Source organism: Taudactylus pleione, unplaced genomic scaffold (genome assembly GCF_031769625.1).
Source record: "Taudactylus pleione unplaced genomic scaffold, aTauple2 ptg000370l, whole genome shotgun sequence".
Taxonomy (NCBI): domain Eukaryota; kingdom Metazoa; phylum Chordata; class Amphibia; order Anura; family Myobatrachidae; genus Taudactylus; species Taudactylus pleione.
This window is the reverse complement of record NW_028284771.1, coordinates 7,403,421-7,426,328: the sequence shown is the minus strand read 5'-3', so window position 1 is coordinate 7,426,328 and position 22,908 is coordinate 7,403,421. Positions and strand designations below refer to the sequence as shown.

Sequence of the window (22,908 nt, the reverse complement as noted above, 5' to 3'; positions counted from 1 at the left end):
TAATATAAATTGGGGACACTAAAATGTTGCACTGAATGAACTGTGGGGCATATTATGAAATGTGGGCACTACCATGTGGTATAATATGAACTGGTGCCACTACCATGTGGCATAATATGAATTGGAGGTCCTACAATGTTATGAACTGAGGATACTTCAATGTGATATAGTATGTACTGGGGACACTGGCATAATGTGAATTTGGGGCACTGGCAGCACTACAGTGTTGTATATAGTGAACTATTATGGGGCATACAATAAACTAGGGCACTATTATGGGGCATACAATGAACTAGGGCACTACTATGAGACATAAAATGAACTAGGGCACTACTATAAGGGTATAACAGTAACTGGGGTACTACTATGGGTCATAAAAATTTACTAGGGCATTACTATGGGGTATAAAATGAACAACTGCTGCAGAGAAAGGTGTCTCTCTGAAGCATTAGGGTGGGAGTCCTTTCAAAAGGTTACTATAGGGCCTGCAAAGTTTTGGCTATGCCCCTGATCACAGTCTAAGGCATAACTGAGTAAAAAAGATTGTTTCCACTTGTGCGGCCGAAAAGGAGGTGTGGTCAAAAGAAATGGGGTTGTGTCTTTAAGACACGCCCCCTTTTCATCACTCTTGGGGTCATACCTGGCGGTCATGCAGGGCTGCCCCTTAGCTCTCCTGTCTCTGTGAATAGATATATTTGCAAATGTATGTAACCAATACCTCTGAATTTCTATTATTATGTAGGACTCAAGTATTTTTGATTTATCTGCAGTGTGCTGGAGGGCAAATTCCTTTTTTCTGTAGCTCAGTGTAAACCCCGCCCTTTACAAGCACCTGTAGAATGTCATTAAGCTGATTGAGCAACTACCATATTTTTTGATTGCAGTTTGGAGGCATGAAGGGAGTCAGCATTAGGAGGAGGTGCTGATCCTTATAGTGCCATGTGGAGGTTTTTTGGGGTACCTCCAAGGTTAGTTAGCTCTCAGTTCATACATGTACTGTTATCATGCAGTACACCAATTTGGAATTATATGACCCAGAGTGGGTGCTACTATTATGTAGCAATAATTATTTTGGGGTGAGCGTTTGGAGTGGGGCCCCCGGGGTTGTTCTGGGTGGACCTTTCTCATGCCATCACCACTTAATTCACATAGAATATTTTTTCACTTCTCTAATTGTATATTATTTATGTCATTTTAATTATTTTACATTTCATTAACACTTATTGATTTATCTTAACACATCTATCCTTTACACTTCACTATCACCTTTTTTCCCCTTTTCGTGTGATGCCCTGGGGATGGTCCTTGGCTGGAATTTTTTGGGGTGCCTTGCTTCTCGGACGTGAACCCCTTAATGTTAGAGACGCTGGTATAGAGGAGCCTTGACATTGGCCCAGCGCTTATTCATATATTTGCAAATGTATGTAACCAATACCTCTGAATTTCTATTATTATGTAGGACTCAAGTATTTTTGATTTATCTGCAGTGTGCTGGAGGGCAAATTCCTTTTTTCTGTAGCTCAGTGTAAACCCCGCCCTTTACAAGCACCTGCAGTATGTCATTAAGCTGACTGAGCAACTACCATATTTTTTGCTCTGTGAATAGATGCCAGGTGCATACAGCACAAATTTTCCTACCACCGGGTAGGGACAGCACCCGCCATGTTGTTTAGCAGGGCGATCAGAAGCCAGCATTCCCAGTTAGTTGGTCACGATCTACATGCAGGAGCTCCGCAAGCTTCTAGTAGATAGCGACCAACCTTAGCCGGACCTGACCTGAGGCATGTGGCCAGGGGTCGGGGACAGTGTGTGGGGGCCCCCTATGTGTGGGGACCCCTGGACGACCGCCCGTCGCCCTGCCTTTAATCCGGCCCTGGGTGTGTAACAGCCCAAGGGCTAAATTTATTAAGCAACGGTTTTGTTGTCATTTAGAAACCGATATCAAATAAAGGCGGTTTCTATGCCTAATTGACAGCATTTACTAAAGGTTGGTTTTGATGGCTAAACTGAAATCCCCGCGATCCCCGGCAGTTTCTAAATAAAAACCCACCGTGAAGTGTTCTATTTGGCAGTGGTTTCTATGCTATTTCATTGTGGTTTCTATTGAAATGAAACCACTGCAAATTAGAAGCTATTTTAATGTTGGTTTTATAGAAAATACCTTTCAATTGACATCGTAGAAATAGACCACAGTAGATTAGAAACTATTCTATTCATATTCGTTTAATGGCGCTTTTACAGAAACAGCTGGCTACTTTCGCTTTGTGGGATTGTGAGGAGTGCAAGAGGAGAAGGAGAGAGTAGTAGGACAGTATAAGGAGAAATATATAAAGTGATGCTAATTGTGGGTTTTTTTATAAGTCGTCTTGTTTCTTGCTCTGTATTTGTCTATGTGAGGTGTGTTTTCCATGTAGTCTGTTTTTTATTGTTTTTGGTTTTTTTAGGTCATGTATGAATTTTTTTGTGTGTGTAAGTGTAGTGTGATTTTGTCTGGTGAGAGACATCGTAATCCTCCATAGTCGAATTGGATAATATTCCTGTCAATCAATTGTTGCCTGTCAAAATCAATTGATTTACCTGCTGTTTTGCCTGTCTGAGGCTAGTCATTTCTTTTAGCTGGTTCGGCGGTGGTTTTATGGTGATTTTCAAAACTGCTGCTTGATAAATCCAGGGTTTATACTATAGTCTTTCTATGGTCTAAAACACCAAAGGTGCTTTTGATATTCAATTCTGTTCCATTCAAAGTGTGCTTTGACTGCGGTTTTGGCCTTAGTAAATCTACAAATAGTAAAACCATACATGCCGACATTCAGTTCCCTCCTTCCGGGAGGTAGCTGAATGTCTGTGCACAGCGGGCGGGCGTGGCCGGCTAATTACGCAGTTTTAGGGGCGGAGCTGGGGGCAGAGCCTTGCGATCGCGTCATCGTGGCTCCGCCTCCTCATCACAATGCCGAAAATATTGGCATTGTGAAGCAGGGGGCGGAGCCACGATGATGCCATTCAACGCAAATCGCGTCATCGGGCCCCCCGCTGCGGGGGTTTCTTGTAGTAGTTGGGGGGGGTCAGGCGGCAGCCGGGAGGCTTGCCTGCCTTTCCAGGGGGTCGGGAGCGGCACCCAATATTCGGGGGGCTCCCGACCAAATCGGGAGGGTAGGCAAGCCTGAGTAAAGCTACTGCCAAACTGCCGGGGTTTAGAACTGGTCGCTTAGTAAATTTTGCCCCTAGTGTCATGCCTGGGGAACAAACTGCATTTGCAGATCTCCAACAATCGGACTTGTGTGCAAAGCAAACCATCGTGTTTGAGTAAAGGGGGTAAATTTACTAAAGTGAGAGTTTTTAGAAGTGAGTTTTAGAAGAGTTGTTGCCCATAGCAACCAGATTCTACTTTATTTAACTAGCACCTTCTAGAAGATAATAGATAGAATCTGATTCGTTGCTATGGGCAACATCTCTTCTAAACAGGGCTGGATTAAGGGGGGGGCGACAGGGGCGGTCGTCTCGGGGCCACCACACACAGGAGGGCCCCCACACACATACCTGGCTGGCGACGCAAGGACTAGGGGCATATGTGGACTGCTGCCTGCGCTGCTGCATGATCAGCAGGGCGCAGGCAGATACCTGTAAGGGGACAGTCCGGGGATCTGCGGCGCTTAATAACTTTATTGAACTGGCGGTGCCAGTGGCCGGTGCAATAAAGTTTTTTATTGTTTAATTGGTGCAGCGTGCGTGATGCCATGAATTCACGCAGCGCTGCACCCATTGAAAAAGCAGGCATCCGAGGAGCTGTGCTGCAGTGGGCAGCCGAAAAACAAATAATGTAAGTGTAGGGGCTAGGCGCTGGGTAGGGAGACACAGTGTGCCGAAGAGACAGACAGGGTCTGTCAGAGTGTCATCAGGGGGAGGAGGCACTGTGGCTGTATTGGAGGGGGACAAGGGCCCCCACAATTTAGTTGCCCCGAGGCCCCCACATAACTTAATCCAGCCCTGCCTCTAAAATTCACTTCTAAAAACTCTCACTTTAGTAAATTTACCCCCAGGTCTAAATAAGGCCCATAGACTAAAAGCAGAGAGCAGCTGAGAGATCAACATGGTCTGGGTAGTAAGGGTGTGTGTCCAAATCCGGGAAGCATGGGGACACACACACACACACACACACACACACACACACACACACACACACACACACACACACACACACACACACACACACACACACACACACACACCTGCAAAAGCAAATCTATACCTGTAACCACGAATGGGAACAGGTAATAATTGTGGATAAGAGGTGCAAATCTTAGGCAGAGTGAAGGGGACAAGTCATACTTGCCTACTTTTGTTTTCCCTTTCCCAGAGAAGCTCGGAGAGGAGATGCAGCTGACCACTTTAGGGCGCGGGGCCGGGCTTTTGAGTCATTAGGGTCCCGTCACTGCATAATGCTGCGAATTGCAGGTCCATAGGGAGGGGATAGAGCTAAAATTTGCTGCATTTTAGCCCCACTCCCTCCCTACAGACCTGTAATTCCCAGGAATTATCTCCCTATCCTGCCCATTTCACTAGGCAGTGGGCGGGAGATACGACCACTCTTCCAAGGGTGCGGGGGATTATCCAAAAAATTTGGAGACTCCCGCAGCTTTCAGGAGAGTAGGCAAGTATGGGTCAAGTTGGGAAATAAACAAGCGAAGGGATGTATGTTAGGGCAGATTTGTATGTTCGTAGATATATTTCATATTTGATTTGGCAAAGTACAAGCAACCAACATAGGGACTGACCGAGCAGTAGAAAAACATTTAGTAAGAACGTTTTGTATATCCAGTGCACTGAAGATACAGCTGAACACCCATTTGTGGCCAAGTTACACCCATTCAGCCACAATTGGAGATGCATACGACTCTGAATCACTGAAAGTTGCGCATGTGCGGGGTAAAAAATTGCAAAGTACGTATACAAAATGGAGTTTCCTGCAACTATAAATCAGACTAAAACTCCTTTTTCTCCATCCTTAATCACAGATACAATTGGTGAAGCCCACCTTCATTGTGTAACTGGCTCAAAAACACCTTCTGCAGTGAGGTGCTCAGGTTCAGCATCAATCTTTCGACATGAAGCATGGGGAACTGTTCTCGCTTTCATGCTTATGAAAAAATGTCTGAATCATATTTAAATGATACTGAGGGTCCATTGTAATCTTCCAACTCATCGTTGAGAACGTGCACATTTTTCAACTACAGTACTAGCGGTCCTTCACTAATCACCTGGACACCTTGGACTCTTATTCCCAGCTGGTTGAATAAGTTCCTACCTAAAAGGCTTTTTTTTTGGTCTTTTGAAATGATAACAGCCAATTTTCCATTAAAGTTACTGTAACAAATTCTTGCATCACAGCTTTCTACTAGTTCAATAGTTTCTCCGTTATAATCCCTCAGGTTACAAGAAGGCCTTGATATTTTAGGGGCGCTATGTGGAAAAAAGCTTATGAAATGTCTCTTTGCTTATAATTGAAACTTTAGACCTGGAGTCAACTTCCATTTCACGAACGCAGCCATTTATAAGAACATTCGCAGTTATTTCTGGAACGGCAGGAACATTGTTACCAACATAGTGGATGTCGGGTCTACGTGTCTGATGTAGCATTTGATTTTATTGCAGACACAGATTAGGAAATTGTATCTTCTTGGCGCATTTACTTATCCAGCTTAATGTTTGCTTTCACACTCTCTTATTACAGTATGTGCCCTCCTTCTAAAATTATTGTTTTGCAGATTTCCATGCAAGTTGGCCGCAAGTACAGTACATCACATAATGAAACTAAGGCCTGATTCACCACTGTACGCAACTGCATATGCAATAGCAATTACACACGCAGTTCAACTGCGATAGTATGCTAATTCATTGCGATCGCTATTCCCTCGCAGCACTACGCAAGTTCACCCACTTTACTTACCACAAACCATAATGATTAGCAAGACTGCAAAAACATCAGTACAATGGAGTACCATCGCAGCCTCACGCACACTGGCACAAGGTCTGACCTTCCTAAGAAATGGCTAACTTCATCGCACGCTATCAGTCCTCAGGCTGCGTAGGGCATCGCAGTGGATAATTTATGCACGTCCCTGCAACAGCGTTGAAATGCACTGGCACGCCTGCGTTTGCCCAACCACCCACCGTCACCACCCACAAACGGCACTTCCTGTCAATCACTCTGCGATGGGTCTGCATAGCCATAGCGATCATAGTCCCGATCACAATGACTAGTTTGCGCACTGAGATGCATACACATGCGCAGAATGCAACAATCGGCCGATTGCGTGCGTGATCACAGTTGCGTACAGCAGTGAATCAGGCCCTAAATGCAGATATTCACCTGTAGGCAGATTTATCTACATCTGTCTCACCACACCATCCTAATCTGTGTGCTTGGTTAAATCATCACCATCATTATTAATGGTGATAGCCTGTTTTTGGGAAGACCAGTAAGGAGGCAATTGCAATAGTCAATGCGGGAAATAATAAGTGCATGGATTCGAGTTTTTGCAGTGTCTTGTGTGAGATATGGTCGAATTTTGAATATGTTTTTTAAGTGTATGTAACATGATTTTGAGACAGATTGAATGTGGGGAACAAAGGACAGTTCAGAGTCAAGGATGACACCATGGCAGCGAGCTTGTGGGGCGGGATGGATGGTCGAGGTATCAACAGTGATAGAGAGATCAGGTTGGTAACTGTTATTGGCCGGTGGAAATATAATTAATTCTGTTTTAGAAATATTAAGTTTCAGGTGGCGAGATGACATCCAAGATGAAATGGCAGAAAGACATTCAGTGACACGGACCAATACAGATGGAGATAAATCTGGAGAGGATAGGTAGATTTGAGTATCATCCGCATACAGATGGTACTGAAATCCAAAAGAGCGGATTAGTTTGCCAAGAGAGGTGGTATAGATTGAGAATAGCAGAGGACCTAAGACAGAGCCTTGCGGTACTCCAACTGATAGAGGTAGCGAAGAGGAGGCAGAATCAGAAAAATGAACAGTAAAAGAGCGATCCGATAGGTAGGAAGTAAACCAAGAAAGAGCTGTGCCCTTAAGACCTATGGATTGTAGTGTTTGTATGAGAAGAGAGTGGTCAACAGTGTCAAAAGCAGCAGAGAGATCTAGAAGAATTAGGAGTGAGTAATGGCCTTTAGCCATGGCAGTGACAAGATCATTTACTACCTTAGTCAGTGCTGTCTCTGTGGAGTGTTGGGAACGAAAGCCGGATTGAAGTGGGTCCAATAAGTTGTGTGAGTTAAGAAAGTGTGTGAGGCGGGTGTAGACAAGTCTCTCAAGTAGCTTGGAGGGGCATGGGAGCTGGGAGATAGGACGGTAATTTGAGAGAGTACTAGGGTCAGAATTTTGTTTTTTCAGAATGGGAGTAATCACTGCGTGCTTGAACAGTGATGGAAGGTTGCCAGTAGAGAGAGAGAGATTACAGATTTTAGTTAGGGTTGGGATAAGCACAGGAGACAAAGCTTTACTGATTTGTGAGGGTATAGGATCTAGAGGAGAGGTAATAGAGTAGGAGGATGAGAAGAGTGTAGATACTTCATCTTCGTTTGTGAGATCAAATGAGGAGAATGTGCCAGAGGGTTCAGGTAGGGAATTGAGCAGGTCACTAGCTGAGGAAGAGCCTACTATTTCATTTCAGATCTTATCAATCTTGTCCCCGCAAGGTCTTTGTGAATTGTAGCCGCACTTGCATCCTCAAAGCAGCAGCGACAAGAGTGCATCTGTCTGTTAAAGGGTGGTGTAACCCTCAAAGTGCTCCAAAAAATAAAAAACTATTTTTTTATGTGTTTGTGACTTGTGTGCGATGTAGCCGCACGTGCATCAACACAGTAGCAGCGCCAAGCGTGCGCCTGTGTGATAAGTCAAGGGCCGTTTTGGACATCTGGTCCGGACTGAAGGACGTGCCAACAATTTCTGACAAGTCTACTGTCACAGCATATGATACTGTCCTCAAAGCAGCAGCGACAAGCGTGCATCTGTCTGTTAAAGGGTGGTGTAACCCTCAAAGTGCGCTCCACAAACAAAAATATTCTTCTTTTTTTTCTGTCTTTGTGAAATGTGTGGGCTGTAGCCGCACCTGCATCCTTAAAGCAGCAGCGAAAAGCGTGCGTCTGTCTGTTAAAGGGTGGTGTAACCCTCAATGTGCGCTCCACAAACAATAAAAATATTCTTCTTTTTTTTCTGTCTTTGTGAAATGTGTGGGCTGTAGCCGCACCTGCATCCTTAAAGCAGCAGTGACAAGCGTGCGTCTGTCTGTTAAAGGGTGGTGACACCCTCAAAGTGTGCTCCACAAACAATAAAAATATTCTTCTTTTTTTTCTGTCTTTGTGAAATGTGTGGGCTGTAGCCGCACCTGCATCCTTAAAGCAGCAGCGACAAGCGTGCGTCTGTCTGTTAAAGGGTGGTGTAACCCTCAAAGTGCGCTCCACAAATAATAAAAAAATTCTTCTTTTTTTCTGTCTTTGTGAAATGTGTGGGCTGTAGCCGCACTTGCATCCTCAAAGCAGCAGCGACAAGCGTGTGTCTGTCTGTTAAAGGGTGGTGTAACCCTCAAAGTGCGCTCCACAAACAATAAAAATATTCTTCTTTTTTTTCTGTCTTTATGAAATGTGTGGGCTGTAGCCGCACCTGCATCCTTAAAGCAGCAGCGACAAAGCGTGCGTCTGTCTGTTAAAGGGTGGTGTAACCCTCAAAGTGCGCTCCACAAACAATAAAAATATTCTTCTTTTTTTTCTGTCTTTGTGAAATGTGTGGGCTGTAGCCGCACCTGCATCCTTAAAGCAGCAGTGACAAGCGTGCGTCTGTCTGTTAAAGGGTGGTGACACCCTCAAAGTGTGCTCCACAAACAATAAAAATATTCTTCTTTTTTTTCTGTCTTTGTGAAATGTGTGGGCTGTAGCCGCACCTGCATCCTTAAAGCAGCAGCGACAAGCGTGCGTCTGTCTGTTAAAGGGTGGTGTAACCCTCAAAGTGCGCTCCACAAATAATAAAAAAATTCTTCTTTTTTTTCTGTCTTTGTGAAATGTGTGGGCTGTAGCCGCACTTGCATCCTCAAAGCAGCAGCGACAAGCGTGTGTCTGTCTGTTAAAGGGTGGTGTAACCCTCAAAGTGCGCTCCACAAACAATAAAAATATTCTTCTTTTTTTTCTGTCTTTATGAAATGTGTGGGCTGTAGCCGCACCTGCATCCTTAAAGCAGCAGCGACAAAGCGTGCGTCTGTCTGTTAAAGGGTGGTGTAACCCTCAAAGTGCGCTCCACAAACAATAAAAATATTCTTCTTTTTTTTCTGTCTTTGTGAAATGTGTGGGCTGTAGCCGCACCTGCATCCTTAAAGCAGCAGCGACAAGTGTGCCTCTGTCTGTTAAAGGGTGGTGACACCCTCAAAGTGTGCTCCACAAACAATAAAAATATTCTTCTTTTTTTTCTGTCTTTGTGAAATGTGTGGGCTGTAGCCGTACCTGCATCCTTAAAGCAGCAGCGACAAAGCGTGCGTCTGTCTGTTAAAGGGTGGTGACACCCTCAAAGTGTGCTCCACAAACAATAAAAATATTCTTCTTTTTTTTCTGTCTTTGTGAAATGTGTGGGCTGTAGCCGCACCTGCATCCTTAAAGCAGCAGCGACAAGCGTGCGTCTGTCTGTTAAAGGATTACATTGGTGACAGCATCCAAGTAGGCATGTCAGAGTCCGTACCTGTACTGGCAGGAAAAAGAAGCAATTTGGAGGTCCCTGTACAAACTGGCTCTATTTTACCTGAGTTGCCCCCCCTCCAGTGTGTACTCCGAAAGAGTGTTTAGTGCAGCCGGGAACCTTGTCAGCGAAAGGCGTAGGAGGTTGCTTCCACAAAATGTGGAGAAGATGATGTTCATAAAATGAATTATCAACTCTTCCAGGGAGACCAGCCTCCAGAACGTACAGAGGGACCTGTGGTTGTGGATTCCAGCGGGGACGAATTAATACTCTGTGAGTATGAGGATGTACACAACACTGAAGAGGGTGAGGAATCGGTGGATGAGGAGGATGAGGACGACATCTTGCCTCCGTAGAGCCAGTTTGTGCAGGGACAGATTAATTGCCAGCTTGTTTTGTGGGGGCCCAAACGAACCAATCATTTCAGCCACAGTCGTGTGGCATACCCTGGCGCTGAAATGTTTGGTTTGTTAAAGTGTGCATGTCCTGTTTATACAACATAAGGGTGGGTGGGAGGGCCCAAGGACAATTCCATCTTACACCTCTTTTTTTCTTTGAATTATGTACTGTTTGGGGCCTAGTTTTTCAAACTGCCATCCTGTCTGCCACTGCAGTGTCACTCCTAGATGGACCACGTGTTTGTGCCGCCCACTCGTATCTCTTAGCATAGTCATCCTTGGTGCAACCTTTTGGATATAAAAACACTATTGTGAGGTGTTCAGAATAGCCTGGAAATGAGTGGAAATTAAGGTTATTGAGGTTAATAATAGCATAGGAGCAGAAAAACCCACAAATTCTGTGATTTTAGCTGTTTTTATGCTTTTTTAAAAAAAAATACAGATCCAAAACACAAAACCCAGAACCCAAAACACGGAAGGGTGGTTTTGACAAAACCAATCCAGATCCAAAACATGAAGAAAGATCCAGATCCAAAACCAAAACACAAAACACGAAAAGTGGCCGGTGCACACCCGTATTATTAGCATGCACTTGCTGTACACCATCCCTATCCTTGGTGCGAGAGATACATCTGACATCAGGTGGATCTCTGTGAACGTTCAACTCTCTCTGTCCCGCTATTTCGTCTACACTCCTGCAGCATTCCCTCACTAAACTTAGTCTATGTGCAAACGCCCCATTACCCCCAAGTTACACCTGTTCAGCCGCAAGTGGAGATGCAACTGAGAAGCGTACAACTCGGAATGACCTGTAGATATGTGCGCTCATCTATGGCACAGGATACATCCACAAAACAGGCTTGCGTCTAACTCTGAAATAGAACTACTGGGTTTGAATTCGCACATGGAATTCTGGAGCGGTCCTCACCACTGCATGATAAACATGAGTCTAAGAAATCAGTTCAAAACATAGTGATACAGATGTGTCCTACTCCTTATGCACTGTGGCTTCAGTCGCGCCAAACAGCCCCTCTCCGTGCCCCAATTCCGGGTGATTCGGCTGTGTCGAGCGCCTATTTCACTCAAAATGTGCATTTTATTTGTATACATAAAAGAACTGGGAGCAACAAAACTACTTTGCTAGATTGCACTGATGAATTTGCTGTGCATACACCTGTGTGAATCTGAATCTGAATAGGAAGTGCCACGGTGCAGCAGCCGTAGCTTTTTCTCATGCCAAGTTACGCTGTGCTTCATCTACGGCTTTGTACATGTCTCTAGTACACTTTGTGATGTGATCAAGATGCAACATTTTAAGAAAAAGATGGTACACTACCCCTCTCAGAGCGGCTGTTGTTGTATGGCGTATACACGCTAGGTGTATGGACACATCTCTAAGAAAATTGCCTTATGACAAAATTAACCTAATTATTTATAATCCTATTAGCTCCACTAGGGCAGGGCCTATTGTGAGCGTTTACAGATTTTTTTAATAAGCACTGAGTAATATGTTGGAGCAATTTAAATGTGGCATAATAATACACTATGGCCCATATTCAATTGCCGGCGAAAAGTCCCGGACTTTTCGCAAGCCGGAGTTTTCGCCGTCATCACCAGTTTTGCCTCCAGAAAAGTATTGCGCTTGTCCCCGCGATTCGCCCTATTCAATTGCAAAGGACCAAGAACGTGTCCCGGCGAAACTTAGATCGGCGAAAAGTCCTGTGATTTGAAGAAATCAGCCTGACACTCCCCAAATGATGTACTGAGATGGGGGATCACTATGGATACCCCCGTATAGCCCTGCTGAAGGTATTTGGGGTACTTAAATGGTCTCAATAGGTGCTAATTTGCGTATTTGCATATGGGGTGAAGAATAGGATTAAGCAATATTTTTTCTCCAAAATAACTATTCCCAGTAAATTTGGGGTACCTGAAAATGGGAGCTAGCATATTTAAAAGTTGCAAAAGTGATGTTTTAAAAAATAAAGGAAAAACCACCTGCCACAAGCACCTGCAAAGAAAAAAACACCTGGGACATACTTGGGGACCCCCCTAGAGTCTATTTCGCTAGCTTTTATGTTTGTCCCTCAATTTTACACTTTTTTGCCCCCAAAACGATAGTACTTTTTGGGGTTGTTCTAATGTATTTTTTTAAAACTTTTTTTGACGCAGTTTATCTTTGGGGGACTGTCCTAACACTGCACTGGGGTTCCCGCAACTTTGCACCAGAAAGCCTGCACTTTTTTCCGCTTCCATTCAGAGGTAAATCATTTTTGCCTTTCTGAATGCATTGACTTTCCGCACAGGCGAAAAGTCGTTGCAATTGAATTGGGCGGAAAGTTTCTGACAGAAGAAATGACGTCATTGGCGAAAACTTTTCGCCGAGAATTGCTTTTCGCCTGCAATTGAATATGGCAATATATATATGTAAAAAGATATCATTGAGTTTATGAAGACAATCTGACTTATTAAGGCACGTGCAAGCTGTTAGCTGTAAGACAAATGTGTTTCGTGCACAGTGACGCTGTCTCTGTAGTAAAAGACTTTTCCTCTGCACTTTCAAAACTAAGGTTCAACAAGAAAACACTGCTGCAGGGCCTCATTAGTAATAATAACACAAACATAACGATCTCACAGCAGATCATTAAGGAATTTACCAGGATTGCAATGCTCTGCTATACCCTTTAGTGTTACTATGTAAGTACAAATAGTCTCATTTGTGTTTTGATCCTGTTTATGGACCTAGCATCTTTGCATGATGGCAGTTAGTAAGATTTGTTTTTAGAATTGCTATCAGTCCCAGTTCCAGGTTAAATATTTGTGGAATATTGTAGTTCTCATTGGTGGCAGTGGGTCTCTGAATAGGAGCCTGTTGTTGTGAAGCAGTTTGCAATAAAGTGATAGCTATCGCTATCACTTTAATGTGGGCTATCACACTGCACATGAGTGACCATCATGTTGTGCACGTAAAGAGTAAAATCTCGATAACCACCAGCTAGGAGAGCAGATGCTGGCGAGGGGGGTTACAACGTACATAGGGTTAAAGGTCACTGAAGATGACAATCATGTCAGGCCAAGGGTGTAGTATATAGTGTGTGTGTGTGACCCATATGCGACTCTGCGAGTGGGGCAGGCGGCATCATTTACAAGCTGGGCATGGCTGTGGAGAAAGGAGACAGACACTGAGGATCTGATTCAGACCCGCTCGCTAAGATGCATTCGCTCATAGCCGACCGATTTTCGCTTTGTGCACATGCATACTCATCGAGTGCGCGAACCAGTGCGAGAGATCGGTAAGCATTCGCTCACTGCGCATAGACAGCCCAGCAGAGTGAGTGACAGGAGAAGCCGTTTGTGGGTGGTGACAGGGGCCGGCCATTGAAAACAGGGCAGTGGAGGTGCGAACGCAGGCGAGTCTGAGCGTCTCAACGCCGTTTCAGAGGGGGTGTATATTTTAGAGGCAGTGTCATAGTACATGTCACCTGGCTTGTTTTTAAACTGAAGTGCTTGCAGTGCTTGCGGTAGGGAATGGTCAGCCACAAGCGCTGCGATCGCACCCGATGTACCGATGGTTGCATACTCATCCTGGAGATGTGCGCAAGTGGACGTCTTCACTGTGTGTTTAATATATATGTACTTCACTTTTTTATTTTCATTCTTTATATGCAGCTGCAGCTGCTCCTAACTATCTCTTTACACTGCACTTTTCTTACTATGGTGGTGCCCTTGGCTGGGCCAGTTTTGGGGGGTCCTGCGCTCTGGATTTGAACCCTAGTATGTTAGGGACCTACCCGAAGTTAAGACAAGGGAGGTTAGCTTCATCTAATGGTGGGTACACACCTGACAGATATATCTGCAGATCGAGTGATCTGCAGATATATCTGCAGATGATGGTCGTTCATACACACTGATTGTGCCCCTGGTTCCCGGCGGCAGGGGGGCGGCGGCCGGTGGGCGGGTCGGGGGCATGTCCTGCCCCCCTCCATGCGGCTGCCACTGTGTGTGTGCAGGTGGTCGGCAGACTGCCCGTACACACTTGCCGATGGACAGATAGGTCTGCAGACATATCGGTCCATAGGCTGTGCAGCACAGACAATGCGATATGTCTGTGAACGACACAGTTCACAGACATATCGTGTGTACACACTAGCCGACGGCCAGCAGATATATTGGCCGATCAATTGATCGGCCAATATAACTGTCAGTGTGTACCCAGCGTAACAGTTTCAGCAGTAAAGGTGGGTCATGTGCCGAGGCTTGAAAGAGATGGCAGTAATAATCTTAGAACACCTGAGCGATGTCAGAGGTTTTTGTAAAAAGAGTAGTGGAATGGGGATCTCGAAGGGCTGCAACATGGTGTCGTAGATTACTACTTATTATTAATATTAGACTTGTGACCAGGGGTGTGGAGTCGGTACGCAAAAACCTTCAACTCTGACTACTCTATTTCACTACCGTCCGACTCCAACTCTGTCATAAAAGGCAAATGTATATTAATGTGCATTTATTAGTAATAACATATTGAATGTAGTACTTCAATATGTTATAGAATTTACATCACCACCACGTAAAGCATTAGAGCACTTGAATTGGTTGAACATAAAATATATTTATTTTATAATAATATCTGAACAGGAAAACTTTGCTAAATTAAAATGAAAGTAATTATGCAACAAGTCGTATTTAATAAATAAAAAAAATGGTTTTATCAGTAACAGGATATATAGGTTAAAACTGAAAAATATATAAAACTAAAGACTAACAGAATATGATCATTATATATTCTCCAATAATGAATGCAAAATCATACTAATCCTCATCCATGCTGTACCAGAACTATTAGTACTCCTCACCTATCCCCTGTACTGTACCACAACCAACACTATTACACCTCACCTATCCCATGTACTGTACCACTACCAACACTATTACACCTCACCTATCCCCTGTACTGTACCACCACCAACATTATTACTTTTCACCTATCCCCTGTACTGTACCACAACCAACACTATTAGTACTCCTAATCTATCCCCTGTACTGTACCACTACCAACACTATTACACCTCACCTATCCCCTGTACTGTACCACTACGAGCACTATTACACCTCACCTATCCCTGTACTGTACCACTACCAGCACTATTACACCTCACCTATCCCCTGTACTGTACCACTACCAACACTATTACACCTCACCTATCCAGGGGTGTCTTAACAGCAGTGTGGGCCCTGGGCAAAGCAATGCACTGGGGCCCCTACCCACCCACTCACGGGAAAAAATGTAAATGGTCAATAAAATTAAACCCCCTGCATGCCCATCAGACCTCCCACACATGCAGAGCCTGACTGGTCTGAAGCCGGCGGATGAGGCAGGTACTCGTCACTGGGGGGGAAGGGGTGGGGAAGGTTAAATCAGAATACAGTGCACCGGCGGCCGGCTTATAAAAATATCACAAATTTACCAACTGGCCGCGGCTGCAGGGGGGCGGGTAGGTGGGCCCCTACAAGCTTCGGGCCCTTGGGCAACTGCCCAACAAGCCCAATGGAAGAGATGGCCCTGCACCTATCCCCTGTACTGTACCACTACCAACATTATTACTTCTCACCTATCCTCTATACTGTACCACAACCAGCACTATTAGTACTCCGTCCTAATCTATTATTATTATTATTATTGTCCTTTATTTATATAGCGCCACAAATGTTCCGCAGTGCCCTAAAAAGTACATAAATAAGTGAACAAGAAACCAGTGACTCACAGTACAATACAATGCAGGACAAGGATTATATACATTTCTGCATTAGCAATCATAACACTCAAATAAGCAACAGGACGTAAGCAACTAACTATTAGGTGTCCAAGTGGGGAGTGAGGACTAGATGAAGGTATAAGTAAGTGGAAGCACAAGAGGGTAGAGGGCCCTGCTCGTGAGAGCTTACAAGGGGTAGACAGGCAGGTAGCAGCAGGTTAGGATGAGAGCTGGAAGGAAGTAGTGGGTCTTCAGAGCCCGTTTGAAGATAGGCAGAGAAGTGACGAGTCTGATGGGGAGAGGGAGAGAATTCCAGAGTTAGGGAGCAGCACAGGCAAAATCTTGGAGGCGGGAGTGGGAGGAAATAATCAGTTGGCAGGAGAGGAGGCATGCATTTGTTGAGCGAAGAGGGTGGATAGGAGTGTGAAGATAGATCCGGTCAGAGATGTAAATGGGGGAGGAGTGGGTGAGGGCTTTGTAAGTGAGTGTAAGAACCTTGAATTGGGTTCTGATTGGGAAGGGGAGCCAGTGTAGGGCTTTTAGGAGAATGGAAACAGATGTAGAACTATTGGAGAGGAAGATAAGCCAAGCAACAGAATTGAGGACAGATTGGAGTGGAGAGAGGTGGGAGTGAGGGAGGCCAGATAAGAGGAGGTTACAGTAGTCCAATCTGGAGATGACAAGTGACTGTATGAGGGTTTTAGTAGCATCCTGGGTGAGAAAGGATCTGATATTGGAAATATTTTTAGATGGAAACGGCAGAACTGTGAGAGGTATTGAATGTGTGGTTTAAAGGAGGAGTCCAGGATAACTCCAAGACAACGCACTTTGGGGCTAGTGGAGATAGTTGTGCCATCGATTTTTAAAGAAATTGTGGGAAGTGAGGTTATTTGGGAGGATGGGAAGAAGATCAGCTCAGTCTTAGACATATTAAGTTTAAGACAGCACTGGGACATCCAGAAAGAGCTAGCAGAGAGGCAGTTAAAGAGATATGAGTGAGGAGAGAGGTAAGGGGAGGAAAGGTAGATCTGAGTATCATCGGCATACATATGATATTGGAGGTCAAAAGAGCTGATGAATTCACCTAGAGAAGATGTATAGAATGAGAATGAGAGGTCCAAGAAGAGAACCTTGGGGAACACCTACCGTTAGTGGAAGTGGGGGGAAAATGAGTCATGACAGGAGACAGAGAAGGAATGTCCAGAGAGGTAGGAGGACAGCCAGGAGAGGACAGTGTCATGTAGACCAATGGACTGAATTATTTGCAGGAGAAGAGGGTGGTCCACAGTATCAAAAGCAGCAGAGAGGTCGAGGAGAATGAGCATAGAGTAATGGTCCTTGGATTTGGCAGGAAGGTGGTCATTACTGACTTTCGTGAGGGCAGTTTCAGTGGAATGTAGAGAAAGGAAGCCAGACTGAAATGGGTCAAGGAGGGAATGGGAAGAGAGAAAGGCGGTAAGGCATTGTAAACAATATGCTCAAGGAGTTTTGGAGAGAAAAGGGAGGAGAGAGAGATGGGTATCCCCTGTATTGCACCACTACCAACACTATTACTCCTCACCTATCCCCTGTACTGAACTACTACCAACATTCAGGCATGTAGATAGAAGGCTCGGACCTGGGGGTGAAGTGAAAAAAAATTGCAGCGCTGTGAAGGGGGGCGCTGTGAGCCCCTCAATCCGGCGCAGATCAGTGTGATCTCTCCCCTCCACAGGCAGAGAAGAGGATACTACTTCTGCTGGCCTGTGTAATTAGTACCCGCCCCCCCCTAACCGTGTCCCTGCCATCATTATTACTTCTCACCTAACCCCTGTACTGAACCTCTACTAACATTATTAGTATATTATTGGGCCTGATTCTGTCAGACATAAAGTGGCCGCGGGAGGACATCTGCGGCAGCCAAATTTACAATTTACAACCTTATGTTACTGTGAGCATCCATCAACCTTCAAGCGGGAGACCGCACCACCCACTGTTTTTTTCATCCAAAGCTGCAGCCAGGGCCAGATTAAGGCATGTGAGGGCCCTGGGGCAACTAAATTGTGCCCCCCCTTCTATAAATTGGCCCCTTATCTTGTCCCCCACCAATATGTCCACAGTGCCCCTTCGGGTGGCCCCTTTACAGACCCCTTCTCTCTCCAGCCCAGTATTTCTCCAACCAAACAGTGTCTCCCCAGCGCCCAGCCCCCACACTTACTTGTATGTTTTCCAGCTGCCCGTCACAGCTCCTCTGCTGCCTGCTCACTGTCAGCGGGCAGAGCGATGTGTGATGTCATGACATCACGTGCGCTGCACTGATTAAACAAGATACACTTTATCTTGTTTAATCAAACTTTATGCTATTGAGTGACTCCCCAAAATGTCCCCGTACTGGTACCTGCCTGTGCCCTGCAGATTATGCAGTAGCCCTACCCCGACTAACTCTTTAATCTGGCCCTGGCTGTAGCTGCCATCATTAGTATTGGCACTTGCACCACCCAATGATGGGTACAAAAGATCTGACTGAAGCAGTCATCCCATTTCCATCCACACACTTCATACAAGCACAGAAGTCTGGCTACATGCCCAGGACACTAAGTTCTATGAGACAGTTCTCAACCTATGCACGGAGCGAACAGGGCGCCCTCATATCGTCTGTCACGTTGTGTATGCATGGTGCGGAGCATGTGCTGTCTGCAATTGCAATTTGCTGTGCATATGCATTCTACCGGGGCCCAGAACAGCGCACGGCTCCAGAAGGAGAAGTGAAGGGATCACATTAGCGATTACTTATAACACACCCATGGGGGCGTGATCCTTTCAGAGACCCTATCCATGCGGGTGTCTTTAATCCATTCACGCAATCCTTCATTTCTTATTGCCATGAATAGCGGTAATAAGAAATGATAATTATCAGGTCTCCAACCGGATAATTAATAAATATGACCCTATGTATCTTATATCAAATTGTAACATTAAGTAAGTACATCTCCTTTATTCATAGAAAAAGAGAACTGCCTGCCACCTAAATTTATATTTGCATTGATTTCTTTCAGTCCAATTGATTACAGTCAGGAAATAAGTGGGAAAAGCTGGATCAGATAAATGAGTGATACTTTAGCGTGATTATGGGTTGTGTGTGTGTCCAGGCTTTGTGCAATAGTGGGGATATGTACGTGCACCCCTCTTGCAGCTTCCATATCTATCTAGCAAACACCAATTTATAATTAGATTAGTATAAAACAATATATTTATGAACATATACATAATTAATAATAGCAATCAAAGTGTACAAAGTTTACATGACAATGATCATTTATTATTTGAATGCCCATTGACAAATGCATGCTGCCTGGTACTGTACCTCTCCATGTCATCATCATTTCCCTGGGATAACAAGGCAGATACAGCACAGGCTGATGCAGTTACTATTAGATGAAAGTGTGCTGTAATGTTCAAGGGCCACCTAGTGGCAGTCTCCTCTGCAATGTGTTACCGAGACGTTAATTAAGATGTTTTGGCTCAGTGTGATAACCTCTGACGCTACCCTTTATGACACATCAAATGATACAAGGCGAAAAACAAGTCTTAAAGCTTTATGAGATCACACTAATCTTCTAAATAGGATTCGGGAAGAGGCAATGTTCTCAAACTCTTTTGTTTGTTCTACTTTAGTTCTGGTGGGAAAGCGGCCCATTCTCCCAAAGCTTCAAAGCTTCTTCTCTTTATTATTTTGGCTTCTTAGTGGTTTGTTTTCTACAGTATAGAGGTTAGTGGAGACAAATGTTAAACACAATATGATTTAGGGATGTTTGTATCTACATTCAGTACTGTGTATATTTATGGTTTGAACTTCAAGTAATCCAAAAAAAATAAAAAAATAAAAATATATATATCCAGAAATATGTTTATTTTTTTAACTATCGGCCAAGTTATAACTAGATGGTGGAAGGTCTGAGCAAATTGGCACTTTAGTCATCTGGGATGGATTTCTGCAGTAAGCAGAGAAGATACATTCACCTTCTTGATAAGTCATGTGACTGCGCGAGCTGTCTGGGCTCAGTAAAACTGACCTCAACACATTTTAAAAACCAGTCTTTTGGTTTAAAGTGGAAGTGTTATTAAAAATAATATATCTGTATAAATAAAGGCTAGATATCAAATCCATACTATATGGTATATGTATGGGGAGTAAATTTAGCATGTAAGCCTTCCCTCCAGCTAACGTAAAGGCGCTTTGTCTGGAAGAACATGCATAGAAGACTCAGCACTACGCAAGATTCTGCGTAACATGGGAAATGTAATGCTCAATGTGACCACATTATTTTAGCTGTAAGAGGGTACAATGACATAAACATGTTGCACGGTACGATAAAAAAAATTGTGCTTTCCAACCCTCAAATGACCAGCGATGCGCAGGTACGTATGGACAATAACGATATCGTCCATCGGCCGTTCATGCAGGCTAATCTGGTCGATATCGTCCAGGTTACATAGGGACCCACGATCGTTAATCATGGGTCGCTGGCCCGTCTTTGGTGGCTTGGTGGTGTGCTGGATGATCGATATCTATCATTCAGCACACCGGAAAGGTGCAGGGAGATCAGTCAGCGATATCGTTATCACTGACTGATCGTACCGTGTGTACGCACCATAACTTTAGCCCTGAGCACAGGAATCCAGTTCCCTATAAATCCAAACAGAACACACCACATGCATTAAAAAGAAAAGAAAAGGAAACTAGTGTAGTTGCATGCTCAGTTATCTACATTATAATGGTTAAGGCACAGTTTTGGACTTTTTTTAAACACCCCCAAATCGTACTTCATCATCCACTGTATATTTGGGACCAATTAATTATCTCTAAGTAAAGATTATTATAAAGTATAAATACATACATACATACAATAGCATTAGCAATAATAACACTTATGGGTCTATGAGCAGCATTAATATGAAAGTGCTTCACCTTATGCACTAGCCTGTGCCGGACTGTGCAAGCCCTGAGATGGGGTGTAGTAAGTATTACAAATACCGACAGCAGCAGCCCGGCAAGGATGAAGATCCCGATCGTCCCTAAGGTAAGTATCGCTAACTTAATTCTACCCCCTAACCCTAACCCTCCCTTAGGGGTGCCTAACCGCTACTCCCCCCTCTAAGTGCCTAAACCCCCCTTCCCCTCTGCCTAAACCAAAGTCCCCCGGGAGGGTGCCTAACCCTAACCTCCCTCCGGGGGTGCCTAACCCTAACCCCCCCTTCCCCTAGCCTAAACCTAACCCTCCCAGGGGGGTGCCTAACCCTAAGTCTCCCCGGCAGCCCTAAACCTAACCCTCCCCCCCGGGGCTGTCCGCGTCCGGCTTACCTTCGTTCGGTATGCCGGGCGTCGGTCTTCAGGCGTATGGTTAATGACAGGCGTCGAGCTTTCGACGCCTGTCATTAGCACCACACAGGGATTTGAGAGTCTGGAAGCCGGCGGTCGACATTTAGACCGTCGGCTTTCAGACTACATCCCAACCAGAGGAGAAGGATTTCCAGAGTACCTAAAACTACCCTCCACATGCTTGCCTACCCTAAGCAACCACTATCAATAGAGATAACCAAAATTTTCATTCAGAGATGGACACTAATATCTAGGCGTATTTGCTTATATTTGCACAGTGCTGCGTACAAATCCACAGCTGACTAATGACACAATACTAATGTCACCTTAATTCAGCAGCTGTGAATTTGTACGCATTGCGTCGCCCATCTCTGAATCAGACCCACATTACTCAATGGAGCAGTAACATGATTGCATTGCTGGAAGTGTGCACCTTTGTGAAACAGTTTAATCTGAAATGAAACTCAATCCTTTTATAATTTTGCTGCGATTCTGTTCATCTCTAACTATAAGTGTATCACAGACAATAGGCCTCCATCAATGTTTGATTTTTTCTTTTCTGAAACAATATAAAACTAACTAGCAGTTGGGCCAGTCATTACCTGTATGTATGTTTTTTTCCTTCCATCTCTTGAATTTATTTGTCATGGTTTCTATTGCTTCTCTTTTTCTCTACCTTGTTGTTTGTAATCCTGTCTCCTGCCAGCTCCCGTCTATAAAACTTCCTGACTTTGCTGGTTCCCATCCACTGGTGTAACTATAGAGGATGCAGCAAGGTGTGCGCTTGCTAAGCGGCCCAGCGGCTTAGGGGGTCTGCTGACCCGGCAACCAACCCACTGCACCGTTTAGACTTTTAAAAACCATTTTATCAGTATCCTTTATTAAAACTTGACAGGTTCCAGGCAGTGGTCGGCCAGTCTCTCTTTACTGGGCTCCGGGCAGGGCCTGGGAGCAACGTGGAGCAACAGACAGTTGGAATCATCAGGGGCAAGGCTCGAGTCGTTGGAGCGGAGCTGAGGGAAGACTCTGTGAGTGACTGTGAATGACACTGTGGTTGTGCAGCTGCTGCCAGCCAGCTGCTGAAAGTGATTCATTTATATATGCCCATTTTATATGTATATATGTGTGTATATATATATGTATACACAGTATATATGTGTGTGTGTATATGCCTACCAATTTTTGTAAACATATTTTTTGTTCAGTTGGCTATGTCGACTGAAGCCAACCCCCAATAGTGGGGCGGGGGGCTGTGTGAACGTTTGCTATGAGGCACATAAAGAATTAGTTATGCCCCTGCTCCCGTCTCTCAAACTTCTCATCCTCTGGCCACAGCAGGATGCTCAAAGCAGCACCACTATCTTGGGAAACAGGTTGGCAGCAGCATGCAATGTAAGCTAATGGTGCTCACTGCAGTGGTGAGGTATTTTTTTCTCCCCCAAGACAAATATTAAGTGACCCAGTGACATGCGATGAGGTCAGTGGATGGGAAGGCACAGTTGGAGATGGGTCTGAGTGCTGGGAGCCTGACTCACCCCCTACTCACTGTGGGGCCTATTCATCAACACTAAAATAACGTTTTTAAGGACATTTTCCTTAATTACCGTTATTTTAGTATTCATGAAGAGACTTAACACAGGAGATATCACTGATATCTCC

General features: G+C 44.6%; 1 protein-coding gene across 3 annotated transcripts in view; it reads right to left on the bottom strand.

The window, feature by feature from the left end:
- The window catches only part of MCTP1 (multiple C2 and transmembrane domain containing 1), a 1,010,275-nt gene that overhangs the window by 28,773 nt on the left and 958,594 nt on the right, over positions 1-22,908 (bottom strand). The window lies entirely within an intron of this gene.